The sequence below is a fragment of the Lytechinus variegatus genome, chromosome 4 (genome assembly GCF_018143015.1).
Source record: "Lytechinus variegatus isolate NC3 chromosome 4, Lvar_3.0, whole genome shotgun sequence".
Classification (NCBI taxonomy): Eukaryota; Metazoa; Echinodermata; class Echinoidea; order Temnopleuroida; family Toxopneustidae; genus Lytechinus; species Lytechinus variegatus.
In genome coordinates this window covers 62941940-62956289 of record NC_054743.1, presented here as the reverse complement: position 1 = coordinate 62956289, position 14350 = coordinate 62941940, and the positions used below count along the sequence as shown (strand labels likewise).

Sequence of the window (14350 nt, the reverse complement as noted above, 5' to 3'; positions counted from 1 at the left end):
GCAATCCTACACCCTCCTGTTGTGTGGCGACGAGATGAAGATTATTATGCATGATTTTGATTTCCGAGCCATGCTTTTTTGGGTCAGGGTGCTTATTCGGCAGAATAAGACACCGGCTGTAGGAACATCAATGAAATTATATCGACTCCGCTTTGTAATCTCGATGCAAGATCGGTGGCGGGTGTACCAGCCCCGGTGAAGGAATGCAATCGATAATCCCTCAGACGTAAAAAACAATCAAGCCAAGGAAGTGTTGGGAGAAGGTAATATGTACCCCCCCCCTCACAGCTAGTCTAAAGCACAGACTCATATTTGACACTTTAACCAATTATACCATGTCTGGAGTGAAGACTAATGCCACACCCCCTGTCTGTGTCAACAAAGGGTATTTATGCTTCCATTGCGAGGACAGAATCAGCGATTTGAAACGTCGATTTCAAACACTGATCGTAAACGTAGTTCTGGAAGTGCTGTTTATGCTTATCTTTTCAGAGCAAATCATGATCTCCAGCTGGCTTCGCATCGTAAAGCGAGGTCAAATTGGCGCGCCTTTTTTCATTTTTTTTTCCGATTGTTGTTATTACGTAGAGATAGCATGAGCAATACGACTGTATTTGCCCTCATTTTCATCTCTCCGGAAGCATGGACCAAATGACGTCAATTAAACACTTTACGATCGTGTTCTGTTTAACTTCCCCAGAAAGCCTGATTCTGGTCAAACCACGTTTACAAACGCACCTTTTTGTGAGTTTACAGCGGCGTTTTGAAACAGCGTTTAAATGAAAGTAAGCATGGACGCAACCGTGTTTTGGACTAATCACGTTTGGAATTGCTGATTCTGGCCTGAAAAGTGGAAGCATAAACACGGCCAAAGAGCCAGCTACAGTATATACTTAATCTAGTCTCACTACTTCAGACTCTGCATTATGCAATAATGCGAATTGCAATAAACAAGGGTCTGTGCATCCAGACTACATCGCAGCTTTGCCTCAACGGCGGGATATATCATCAGTATTCCAGGGAAGAATATGTAATGGAGGATGTTGAAAAGGAGAGGACGATGGGATCTTGATTACCAAGATGCAGTCCCTGTAGCATTCTCCATCTCCTTTGCCGAGCTAACCTCATTCTCGGTGGTTAGGTACCGTGGAGCTCATAGATGTCGCCTTCATTTCTTTTTCAAGTTCATTACAACTTAGCATTCATCTCCCCCGCGCTACCCATTGCCCTCTGCTCTGACCTCACCCTCTCTCTCTGTCCCGCTCTCCTATCCCTTCCTCCCTCCCTCTCTCCCTCATCTTCAGACTTCATCTTTTCTCTTTCATCCTCTCTCTGATTCTCACGTCCTCTTATGTTCATCTATTTGGCACATCCCCTCGCTCCTCTCACTCCCCCCCCCCCCCTCTTCCACTCTGCCCACTTTTTTCTCCCATCTTTAGATTATCTCCCCCCCCACCCCCCACCACATCTCAGTCCTCACTTCAAATTGTCTTCTTCCTCTCTCCCTCATCCTCGATTGCTCCATCTCTTTCATCCTCTCTCTGATTCTCACATCCTCTTATGTTCATCTGTTTGGCGCATCCCATCACTCACCCCCCCCCCCTCTTCCACTCTACCCACTTTTTTTCTCCCATCTGTTTACCCCTTCCCCCCCCCCTGCTGTTTAATCTTCACTTCAATTGTCTTCTTCCTCTCTCTTTCTTTATTTGATCTACATATCATTCTCCTCTCAGTCATTTGATCCCCTCCTCACACCCTTTTCTTTCTCTCTCTCTTCTCCCACTCCCTCTTTTCCCTATCTCCAAATTCTCCTGTTCTTTATCTCATCTCTTGCCACATCACTTTTTCATCTCACCTCTCTCTCTCTCTCTTTTATATTTTTCTTCTTTTTTCTGTCTCTCTCTCTCTCTCTTGCACTCCCCTCCTCTCTCTATGATCTTTCTCTCTCCCCCTCCGAGTGTTTCCATCTCAGAATTTGTCTTCTGCCACTGTCCTCCTGCCAGAGCACCGCGCGCTTCAAACTCCATCTCTCTGCCCATCTCTCTTGAATAACTCATTTTGTGAGCTGCATTTCTCAACCTTGGTGACATTGTTTTCAGTCTAGATGTTGCTGTTTATCTCTCGATATATACAGAAGAACTCGGAGGATTACCTCATCTATTTGTATCTGTGCTGGTGTCTTCAGTTCTATCTTTCCTGCCTCTTTGCCAGGTTTATATAACAAATTATATCATGTCTCCACAGCATGGATACATGTATCAATTATCGTTGGAGTGTGCTATTCATTTTCTATTCACCATCCTGTGCACCTATATCCTGATGACATATCAGTTCAGTGTTATTCTTGATTTCTCGATATCCTATCAAACATCCTTTGCGACACCCAGAGCCTCATGCTACCTTTTATTTGAATATTGGTAAACCCTCTTGGATTGAATGCACTTGCTGTGTAATAGCTCCTCTGCTATGCTCTGTCATTCCATTTTTTTGTAGAGGATTATTGGAAGGAAATATGGTTGGAAGTTGGTGAAATTGCTTGGTTATATAACAAATTATATCATGTTTCTACACCAGGGATATTTATATTGATCAATGTGTGGAGTGTGTGAGTGGACTTCCCGTTACCATTTCTGTGAGCACCTTTTCCTGAAGACTCTAGTACATTTCAGCTCAATGTTATTTCTGATTTCTCGATTAGACACAACCTATTTACATCCTGTGCAGCATAGCCTTTTCAAATCTACCGTTAATTTACAAACCTCTTGGATATAATGCACTTGCTTTGCAAATTATCATCCAAGATTCATGCTCTTTGGAATTCCATCTTTGATTTCTAGAGGATAATCGAAGATTAATCAAGGAAATATTCTCTTTGGATTTGGTGAAATGGCATCAGCTCTGAAACTTGATTTATTTCAAGGATTTTTCAGTGGGTTCCACAGCTTTTTGATCTGGTTATTATAAATACTGATTTGGTTAGTCAGTGACTTGTATTCTCTGTGTGTGGATAACTGTGTGTGGATAAAAATCAATCTTCAATTATGTACTCCCATTGATCTCAAATACTAAGAATTAAAAGTCATTATGTTAAATGTTAAGTTGATGGCAGTTTATTTGTATTTTGTAATTTACTTCAATTTTTTTTCATTTACCACATTTTGAGTCATATATGAACCTTATTTAAATGAAAGAAGTAGTTATAATTAATCCAAACATATTCTCTGCCCTTAAAACTAAAGGATTTGTGTTAATCTGGAAAAATTGTAATTGGTTACAGGTTTCATATATCTTTTTTAATAGTGTATTGACTTCAGAGGATTTTTTTTTAATTAAAAAATAGGCTGTACGTGATGTAGTATAAGGGCTACATTAGAGTATTGTTTTAAATGTTCACTCCTTGAGTCCTTATTTAGATGAACTCCGGATTTTAATAAAATCATCTTAAACGGGAAGTTTACCCTGACAAAAAGTTTATTGTAAAAATAGCAGAAAAAATAATAGAAAATATTGCCGAAGGTTTGAGAAAAATTCATCAAATAATTAAAAAGTTATTAGAATTTCAATTATTTGATTTGTGACGTCATATGCGAGCAGCATTCCTACATAGCGAATGGTAAAAAATAAATGAAATGTCATTTTCTCAGAAAATTGAAAATGGTTTTCACTGTAACTTTTGTGTATCAATAGACAAATCATTTCACACCAGATCATGAAGAGAAAACAAAATTAAGTCATCAGGAACCATACAAATTTTGAAATTCATACATTTAATACATAACACATGGGCAGCTGCTCGTTTATGACGTCACAAATCCAAAATTTTGAACTCTAATAACTTTCTTACTCTTTAACGGATTTTCCTCAAACCTTCACCAATATTTTTTATTATTTTTTCTGCTATTTTTACAACAAAGTTTTTTTCAGGGTGAACTTTCCCTTTAATATACATATCTGTTTTTAGATATCATGAACAATATTGTGATATGGTTTCATCAGTACTGTACAGTGTCTACTGATCATAAAAAAGCTTTCCTATCGATAATCGTTGAATAACGCTCTTCTGTTCAAGAAGGCATTGGGTTTCATATATGACTTTTCCGGCATTCAGGTACGTTCCATGGTGCTTCCTACTCAAAGTAAAAATCTTCAGCCGTCTCGTATTTCTTTGGTAACAGACATTTATTGATTGATTTTCATAACCTTTCTGCTGAGCTCTTGTTTTCTTGAATTATTTATAGTGGTGATGGTTGCAATAAACATACTACTGGCATTTCAGAATCGGTTGAAGGAGAATCTGTTTGGGGCCTGCCTGTACAGTTGTGCTAAAGGAGGCGCGATAGCTCAGTCAGTAGAGCGGGGGATTCGTATTCCGGTGACCCGGGTTCGATTCCAACTTGGTGCGCTAGTGCCCTTTGGTAAGGCATTCATCCTCATTACCAGGTCCCTCGGAAGGACCTTAAGCCATCGGTCCTCTGGTTGCTTGCTTACAAGCATTCATGCTTTCTTAGCAATCAGGTAAAAAAATCCCAGTCAGTCTGCAAGCCCTGAAAGTAAAAAGATAGTGAACCCCACCACAGAATGCTCACCTTCGTGCTGAGCGGCGAATGTAGACACCAAATCTACGATGTTCGGCGAGCCCAGAGGAACTATCTTTATTAAATGTAATATTCTATCACCTGACTTTCAAAATTGAGTATCTAAAACATGAACGCTTTAAAATATGTTCATTTTCTGGTGAGGTAATAATACTCACTTTTGAACACCATTGTAAATACTGCTAATGGTCATAACAGAGGATAGCAGCTACATAGCATAAGGCCTGGTCACACTGCCCGAGCTTTGTTGGAGTGGTCATGGAGCGGTAGGAGAGAGGGTCGAATTTCACTCACAAAATTGGGGAAAAAATCGAAAAAAAAAAAAAAACAATCGAAATTGAAAATGAACGGTAGCGAGCGGTGATATTTTTTCTCTCCGCTCCACGACAACGCTCGTGAGAGTGACCAGGCTTTTAGGATCATTCAGATTCACGATTACCTGAGGCAAAACCAATACACCACGATGCTTCCAAATGTATGATGGGCCCTATTTCATGATCACAAACATACTTTGTTTTTGAAGGTCACAATGGTTATCTTCATCTAGACAGAGATAATAACATTAATGTATCCTCAATTAGAGCGTCTTGCCGATCTTGTGTGATCTCTTCATCCCACTGAATATAGGCCAATAGGAATAGGTATCTGTTTTCATGAAATTTTGTAGATTTACTATCGGTAGACATTGAATTTCCTCTGAGGATGGATTAGCCTGTAAAGGAATCTTTGTTATATGACTTTGATTAGATTTAAGATAGCTTATATACTCTTGGCTAAAAACATAATGAATGCTCGGAAAAACTTTCTAAAGATATAGAGATGTCGCTAACGGTAGACAGGAATTTAGAATATGGTTTTTAGGAAATAGTTTATCTCCCTTATAAATTAGGAATATACATTATTTTAAAAAAAAACATGCCACTATACCACTGAAAACATGCCACTCTACATTGCCTATGTAGGCCCTATGCAATGATACCATCTTTAAAGGACAAGTCCACCCCAACAAGAAGTTGATTTGAATATAAAGAGAAAAATCCAACTAGCATAACACTGAAAATTTCATCAAAGTTGAATGTAAAATTTAAAATATATATTTTTTTTCCCAACAAATGTCTTTCACCTCATCTACAACACTGAAGAAGTGCTCCCTAATTGTATTCTTTGGTTCTAGTAGGATCCATGTTGTATTAAATGTACCTGTTGGCCTGCATGATTTATCTAAGGACCTTGTAATTGATAGTGGCCTTACAAGTTGATATACTTGAAAGGTATTGTTTGTCATTATGTAATCATTTGACTTGCCAACCCTCAAAACAGTAGTCTGATGTTTCAGCCTGTGTCTCAAACTCTCATTCAGAGAATCCCTATTTACTCATTCTCCAGAAGGCTTTAGAAAATGGTATTTTCACCAGTGATATTCACTTTAAAATCATTTTAAGAAAGAGAGGGGGCAGAGCCCCTTGGTTGGGGGGTCCTTGACAAGTCTCATCCAAGACCAGTCAGTTGCGTATTGCAGGGGCACATGGTAGATGGACAAAAAAAAATCTAAAAAGCCACGAGCAAGTGAAGCGAGTATTAATAGCTAACAATTTGACTCTTTCAAAATGAAAATGTAATTTCGTGTGAGATTTTGACATAAAATTCTGGAGATGAATTAAAATTACTCTTTTCCTTTCCTTCTCTTTCACTATTTCTGCTTCCTTGTTCGTGGACATTTTTTTTTTGGTGGGGGGATCCAGTCAAGTGTCCCAAGACCCCCCCCCCCCTCCCAATTTGTATGCCTGTAATTGTAGATACAGAGACTGTCTCACAGTAAAGGTCTCCTGCCAAGACTAGACAGGATAATTATCACCTATTGGAGGATAACAGCGAGAGCACTGTGTAATGATCTGATAATGGTGATGATTAAAGGTAGTTATTGCTGCTTAGGAAATATGTGTTAGTCTTTAAACCGCAAACATAATTACAAAACCTACATATTAATTTGCCTCACATAGTATCTATTTATAGGTAATTGGGTATGATGAGGAAATAGTGTAAGTCTTGAAACTACTCACAATACTAATTTGCTTCACATTGGAATTATTTAGATTCTTCATTCAAAGCATGAAACCAATAGCAGATATTGTAGAGGTCCGAGGGCATCGGGCATGCTCATGGAGTGAATTAAATGTGACATGAATGTCAAACTGTACATATAGTAGGCCGACAATATTTGTAGGATAACCTTTATAGTAGCCTGTATGTATGGAAATGACTTCCTGCATATCCTCCATGTAGACCTTTCTCTGAACCAGCTGGTGTCATGCTTGTGTCTGTTGATTGATGTTACTGAAAACAGTGAGCTAACCAATTAGGTGCCTCTTTTCCTTCATTAGTATACATTTGGCTGCAAGTGATAGCGATATAAAGTGAATAAGTGTAATACGCCAACATTAATACTTCCTTTATGAATAGTACAAGCAATTCTGTCTGGTGAGTTTGCATATTTGGAGGACTTACATGTATCTGACCAGGTTGTTGTTTCCGATAGTCTTGAGATATGATAATTTGTTTCTTTATTCCTGATCCAGTTGAAGGGAGAGATGCTTCCATGTTTTCATTTAATTTGTCAGGATTTTCAAATACATTCTTGAGCTAGTCTCTGAACATAATCTAGATATTTACAGCCAGTGTTTACAATATTATTCATCGTAGGAAAGGAAGACCTTTGGGTCATAGTTATTAAAAAATAAAACCTTTGGAACAAGATAGCATGTGTGAAAACAGAAAAATCAAAGAAAAAGATCAACAAAATTTTTAGAAAAATCAGACAAATAATGAGAAAGTTATGAGGATTTGAATATTGTGTTCACTAATGCTATGGAGATCCTCACATTGGCAATGCGACAAATATGTTTGATTTCACTTGTGAACACTCTCCTCATTACTTTAGTATATATTTCACTTAACCTGCCTTTTTTATTATATATATTGTTAGATCATGTGTCCTTTCTATAGGAGGGCATGTAATAGAGATTGTTAAAGAATACATCATAGATAAAGAGTTTGTATTGCCATAAGAAAAAGCAAAAAAAGAAACATATTGGGGGTATTTTATAGTCCATCAAAGGGAAAGTTGTTCATATGTGACATCACACATCCTTGTCGCATTGCCAATGGGAGGATCTTTGTAGCATTAGAGATTGCAATATTTAAATGCTCATAACTGTCTCATTATTTGTCAGATTTTTCTCAAACTTTCTTTGTTCTTATTCTTTGATTAGGCCCTATATGTTTTGACAGAAGCCTGCTTGTTCCAAAGATTTCATTCCCCTTTAAATTAATATTTCCTTTCCCTGTTGTCCATGTGCCTCTCTTTATCCCAATGTTTGTATAATTTGTTTATATTAAATAATGATAGTAATAAAATGTTCAAAATTAATTTGATATCGTCCAAGACCATCCTACAAAAAACCTGTTAGACAGGGGTAGGCAATGTCATTAGACTGCAAGGAATAACACGTCCCTTGGTCCCTAAGCTACAAGAAGTGATAGATCAGCAACAGAATTCTAGGAAATGACAAGCAATTAATTGTGTGAAAGTGACTTGATTTGATTAACCCTGTACTTGTTGTTTTTCTTGATTAGTGCAAAATCATTCAGGATGTGTTAAGGTCAAAGGATCCAATTGATATTTTATAGAGGCCTACATCAGCTAGTTCGTATTGTTTGAGCATTGAGTCAATATGTTGTTATATACTACAGTGAGATTGTAAGTTAACAGATTTTAGCATCCAGTTTAAGGAGATTCTGTGGCCAACGTGTTCTTTGTAGCATTGGATAATATTATGGATTTAGTAAGCAATACTTCTCTATTGACATGATTGACTTGACTTTATTTATGTGAGTTTGTCTCTTAATGTGAGAATGTCTGAATTCGATTCATTAATTTTATGCCCTTCACAAATCAAGTATTATTTGTTTTAATCTGGTCCTGTCATTGGAGTCCCTTAGGCCTATACTTTTCTACAAATCAACAGAATGAAAACGCCTTTCTCTGAGTCAGTGAAGACCAATATCTGATGCTAGTTGGTTTTGCCTTGCCTGATTTCTATAGGGTATAAAGGTGATGTCATATGTTTTGTTACAACCTTGTGATGGTTCCAAGTAAGGATTCCTCGCACCAGGCATACATTGGTGGGTAACAGCCAGGAACTTGCTTTTTGACAAGCTGTGACATCACACTCCTGTAGTCAGAGTAGTCAATAAATTATTTTTGGATTTTAATTTTTTTTGATTTTAATATTTGGATATTTTTTGATTAGAAATTCAGAGGTATGTGTTTCCTTGAGGGACTCTTGAGACTCACCATTGCCTTATCATAAAGAACAACTAGACTGACTTTTGGACCCAACAGAAACAAGACAATCGCTCTCTGTATATACACACACAGTATTATCTCATCCCTTCAGGAATGTATTGTAAACATTTGTAAAGCCTTGGAAGAATGGACATTCTGATGAAAAACAACAGGATTAAAGTTTCTTGATTTCCATCGTGAGGATTATATGACATGCACAGTCATTCGGATGGAACATGCTGGTTACTGAACATCCAAAATAGATAGTGTGTCTTGTGTGACTTTATGAAACAGTTGAGACTCTTGACACGTCAAAACTGCACTCTTTAGCCCTCTCAAGCTCGGAAATTAATTGGAATATATCAATCAGGAGCTTCTTGCGTGGATTCTGGAAAAACCAAGAGAAACTTGTTGAGTTTAGAGAGACCCTCGTTCAAGTCTGTCCTCCATGCCAACTGTCAACAAGGAATGGATATCGAGTGGAATGGGAGATTGTTGATACGGATGAGATCGGCAAATGGGTAAGTATATAAGTAATAAGTGATTCAAAAGCTTTTTATGTTTAGGAAGAATTCACGTCGAAGAATTCTTTTTCCTTTGCATGGGCAAACCATGAATCTAAATTTGTCTAACTGGTGCAAGAACAATCTTGAAAAGGATTGATGGAAAACAAAAAACTATTCATTCATAAAGGGGAGTCCCACTGACAATTTTTTTTTTGTAAAAATCAAGCAATTTATGGGTGAGAATCTACTGGATTTTTGTTCATATTGACCATTGTAACAATAAACATTGTTGTCAGTTGGACACATATTTACCAACAGCTTAGTAACTTTGCCCAATCCTTTAAGGGTGTACTCCAAAGTTGGATGTGATTGTGACTGACTGGAATGTAGTCAGGGTTTTTTTTCTAAGGGGTGTTCCTTGCAATCAATTTCAGGTATTTCCATTTTAGTCATGCAAGTGAACAAAACTTATTCACTTAATAACAATAATCAAATGATAGATTCGGGTATAACCAAATTACCTTGGAACTGAGCCAAAAAAATTTCCACGAAAACATACAACATCTTCAGTTATTTATGGTTCCATATAGAGAGAAAAACCTATTTGTACTTTTGTATTTTTGCATGAAATTTTTATGAATTGTGAAAATAATGAATGAAATTTATGAATCGTGAAAATAATGAATGAAAATTATGAATTGTGAAAATATAATTGGTAGTTATGTTTGTGATAATGATGGTTTAGGGTTATACCTTGGTCACATTTGATCTATGGCGGCCGTACGGCGAGTTGATAACAGCCGTTTAATTCATTTTTATTCAAACCACCTATATGTAGCTGGTACAAAAAATGTTAAAACGGCTCTTTTCGACTCGCCGTACGGCCCCCGTAGAGCAAATGTGACCAAGCTATTAGTCTTTAGACTCTTGTGATTAATCAGTAGGCCTAAATGCCACAGAAAGAGATTAATTACATGGTGATAATTAGAATAGTGATCTTTATTTGCTGATGATGGCAGTTAATAATGTAAAGGTTCACTTCTGAATTTGGAGCTGCAAGTCATTGTTTTTTTTTTTTGCCTTGTATTCAACAGTCTAAATATTCTTCCAATATATATAGGGCTACATGTTGGCCCTAATTATTCCTTATCACACACTCCAACAAAGTTGAATCTATATATATTTTTTTCAGTCTTCAATGACAGAACCAGAACGGAAGATAGCCATCAACCAACAATGAATATTGTATGAAAGAAGAAGCACATATTACAAAATGTATTTGAAGCAGCCTGGTTTGAAGTGACCTCCTTTTTTTATAAAAGCCCATCAAAGTTTCCGAAGTTGGTCTGCTGGGGCTAATTTACAAGTAATCTGGCACTTAAATGGTTTTAATTAATTGAAACTCGGTGAACCATTGTGTCAGTGATGACCAATAAAAAGATTTCCTTTTCTTGATTTCTTCCAACCTTTGACAAGAAAAATATGGTGTTTACTGTGAGTATAATATATCCAAATCTTTAGACCCCCACCCCCAAAGGAGATTGGAGTGCTATTTCACTGAAGCATGTTACTGCATACAGATCAGTGGCAATGTGGATTGTACTGTCTAGTCTAATGATTCAGACGCGATAAAGCCCTATAAATTCTCACTGACTTTGAGGACACGCTGCTGCATCTTTTGATCCTCTGATGGTATATTCTCATTTTTAAGATCTGTTTCTCATGGCGTATCAAGGGGGAGGGGCTTGTGCCCCCAGGTGACACTTTCACGGGGTTGCATGGGGTGGAATTAGGAACAAAAATGATACTACAGTCATTGATACTCTAATGGTAGGTTCTTATTCTCATGGTTTATCAAGCATTAGCTTTATTAATTCATCTTTTATGTATCGTAAAATTTGATAAAAAGGTGGAGATAGTCTGATTCCTTTAGAAAAACTGTTCTACCACAGACTCAGCCCTCCATTTAGTATAAATGCAGATATAGAACATAAACACAATAAACTTATTTATTATGCAACCAAATCAAATTGAAGCAAAAAATGAACATTAAACGGATGACTTCATACATACTAGCAACAAAGTAAACATAGCAGTATAAACTGAAGAACGGATGCAAGAAAAATATACAGCAGACATACCTCTCACAAACCGAGCTTCTCTCGGGTCCTTACAACCATCTTTGTTAGTATACTTTATGTATCCATGTATATGTTTGGTTTTGAATAAATTTGTGAATTCATTTAAGTCTTGTAAGTGAATTCTATATCCAGACTTTCTTGACATTGTGTCCTCAAATATCAATGTTTCAGGAAAGTGTGAAAGACTTCCCTATAAGCCCAGGTTCTTATGAGATCTGCCAAAGAGCCTCTCCGATCCCTTGTGCAAATGTTTCTGTTTATAGAAGCTTCTTTGGTAGAGAGGGGGTGGGTGGAGAGAGCCAATATTCAATAAGAAAGAGGAGAGAAGGACTGAAAAAAAAACCACACACTGAATCACAATGGAGATGTCCCTCTGGTAGTTTACAAAGCAGACTATTGTACCAATGTCACACTTAAGTGCCCACAACTTTACAAAGCAGCATTTCCTGTCCCCCCATAGATAAATGGCCCAACTTCAACCGGATCAAAAGAAGAAGAGGAAAAAAAAACATCAATAAGAGGTTCGACAAAGACGGAGGTGAATAACGATTTAATCAAAACCCTGACGAGCCTGGAGAGGGAAGGTTCCTGCCTTGGTTTTATTGTGAGTTCCCCTTCGGTTTCTTTTGAGGGGAGGGTTTCTGCCCGAATTCCACACATTTTGATGATTTGAACAGTTGCAGGGACTCGGCGCACACCGAAGGACTGTGTTTTATTCCGCTAGGTTAAAGACATAGGGGAAGCTGTCGTGATCACCAGTCGGAGGTTCTTGGACAACAATATTGTGATGTTTATGCGGATGCTGCGCTACCGAGTAGCGCTCCCAGCAGGATTGGTTACTTGGTAGGTGGGGTGCAGTGTTATAGACTCCGCTGCCCATCCCTGGTAGCTGACCGGTGCTGGTGTTAACTTACCCTCCCCTACCATCTTGGGAATTTCTTGTTTACCCCTTGGACACTCCCAGCATCGTCCTCATCCTCACTGCTGGAGAACTTCTTGATATCTCCCCATGTTGGAAACTTGGAATCTTTTAAAAGAGAGAGGATATTGACGTTCATTACTCTTACTAACTGCTTTCCTTGCGTGCCATTACTGTTAATCTTATAGAGGTTCTGGAAGCTTATACAGTGGACTAAGCTGTTCTTTTGGATAATTAATCAGGATATATTTCATAAAACAAGGATTTGCCAATCTGGATTGCTAAGAAGTGAGTATTTTCTGTTAAGGAAGTGTTTCAACTTATTTTTGTTTAATCTGTTGCCTTGGGAAGCAGATGGCCCTGCACAAAGCCTATGGGAATTAATTCGGTGATCAACTTCTGCTGGAATCCTACCCAGCATCTTTTTCACCCAATGTTGAGAAAGAAACAGTAGGTGGTTTCAGACCGCCTCGAAGTTCGCCAGTTCCAGGTATTCTCTGATCAGAAAATACCAGGTATTTTGGTAATATGAAAGCAAACTACGCGTAATTTCCCCAAAAGAAAATACCCGCTAAATAGTAGGTACTTGGCAAAATTACAAGAACTTTCGTGGGGATTTTTCCAAGGTCGCAGGTATTTTGGCAATGTGAAAGCAAATTACGGGGACTTTTAGCCCAGCGTGTCGTTGGCGCAGCGGCGTGGGTGGCTGCTGGGCTAGTGATTTTGAATCTCGCGCCTTGCCTGCTTATTAGACCATACTGCGCATGCTCGTAACTTCGGGATCTTATCCCGAAGGATGTGTTTCGGGGCGGTGTGAATGCAGGAATAATTAATGGGTATTTTTTAGCCTTAAAAAGTTCTCGTAATTTAACGGGGATTCTTGTGATCTAGGCGGTTTGAAACCACCTAGTGAGAAAAACTGAAGGGGGTAGTCCTGCTAATAATAAAACAAGAATTTTAAACTATTAAATTACACAGTTATCAAAGGTGATGTCATATTTTTAAAAAAAAATAGTAATTTCTACAGCAAGATATGCATGCAAATATATAATTGGCATAAATGTTTTTTTAGCATGTAGCCTAACTATGCTGCACTGAGAAAGGTCCAATGAGAAATGTGCCCTTTTTGTACATACACAAAATCTGCATATTCTATTGTTTTATAGCCCCTCCTTGTTTATTTAAGCATTTGTGAAAATGGGCCATTATATTTGGAAGGTATATTTTTTAACCCCTGAAAGTAATGTGGATATTTTGCCAAACAGTTATAGAAATCACATAAAAGTCAAGATACAAATAGAAGAAAAATGTATTTGTTTATGCTTCAATTGAACTTTTATCAAATTTTTAAGCAATCATTTGTTTCCAAAATATCTTTTTGAAATAGACTTGTGAGTAATGGAGTGGATGTCAGACAGTCATGATAACCACATAAAATTCATATACCAATGGGGAAAAAATATCCTGTTGTAAAGTGATTCAATCAAATGCACTTTTTATGAAGTCATTTATGCGATGAATTAGGATATTTCCAAAATATCTTGAGAAAATAGACTTGTCAGTTAGGGAGTGGATATTTTGTCAAACAACTTTTATAATCACATTAAAGTCAAGAAAAAAGTTCATTTGTTAATGCTTCAATTGAAATTTATCAACTTCTTGTAGAATTATTTATGAGATGAATTAGGACTTTTCTGAAATATTTTAGATAGACTGGTTAGTTATGGGGAACTGCTCATTGGAATCTACATGTAAAGATCTTTCTGGGTGAGTGCTTCAGTTCGTCCGAATCTAGGGCTTCAGTTTGCCTCACAAAAGCTGGTTTATAGACTGTTATTGTTATA

At 37.5% G+C, this 14350-nt stretch overlaps 1 protein-coding gene across 1 annotated transcript in view; it reads left to right on the top strand.

The window, feature by feature from the left end:
- The first annotated feature begins 9427 nt into the window (after window positions 1–9427).
- LOC121414482 (dystrophin-like) overlaps window positions 9428–14350 on the top strand; it is a 43620-nt gene continuing 38697 nt past the window's right edge. The window contains exon 1 of the mRNA XM_041607677.1: window positions 9428–9461. The gene's annotated coding sequence lies outside the window, so the exon portion shown is untranslated. The remainder of the gene's footprint in view (window positions 9462–14350) is intronic.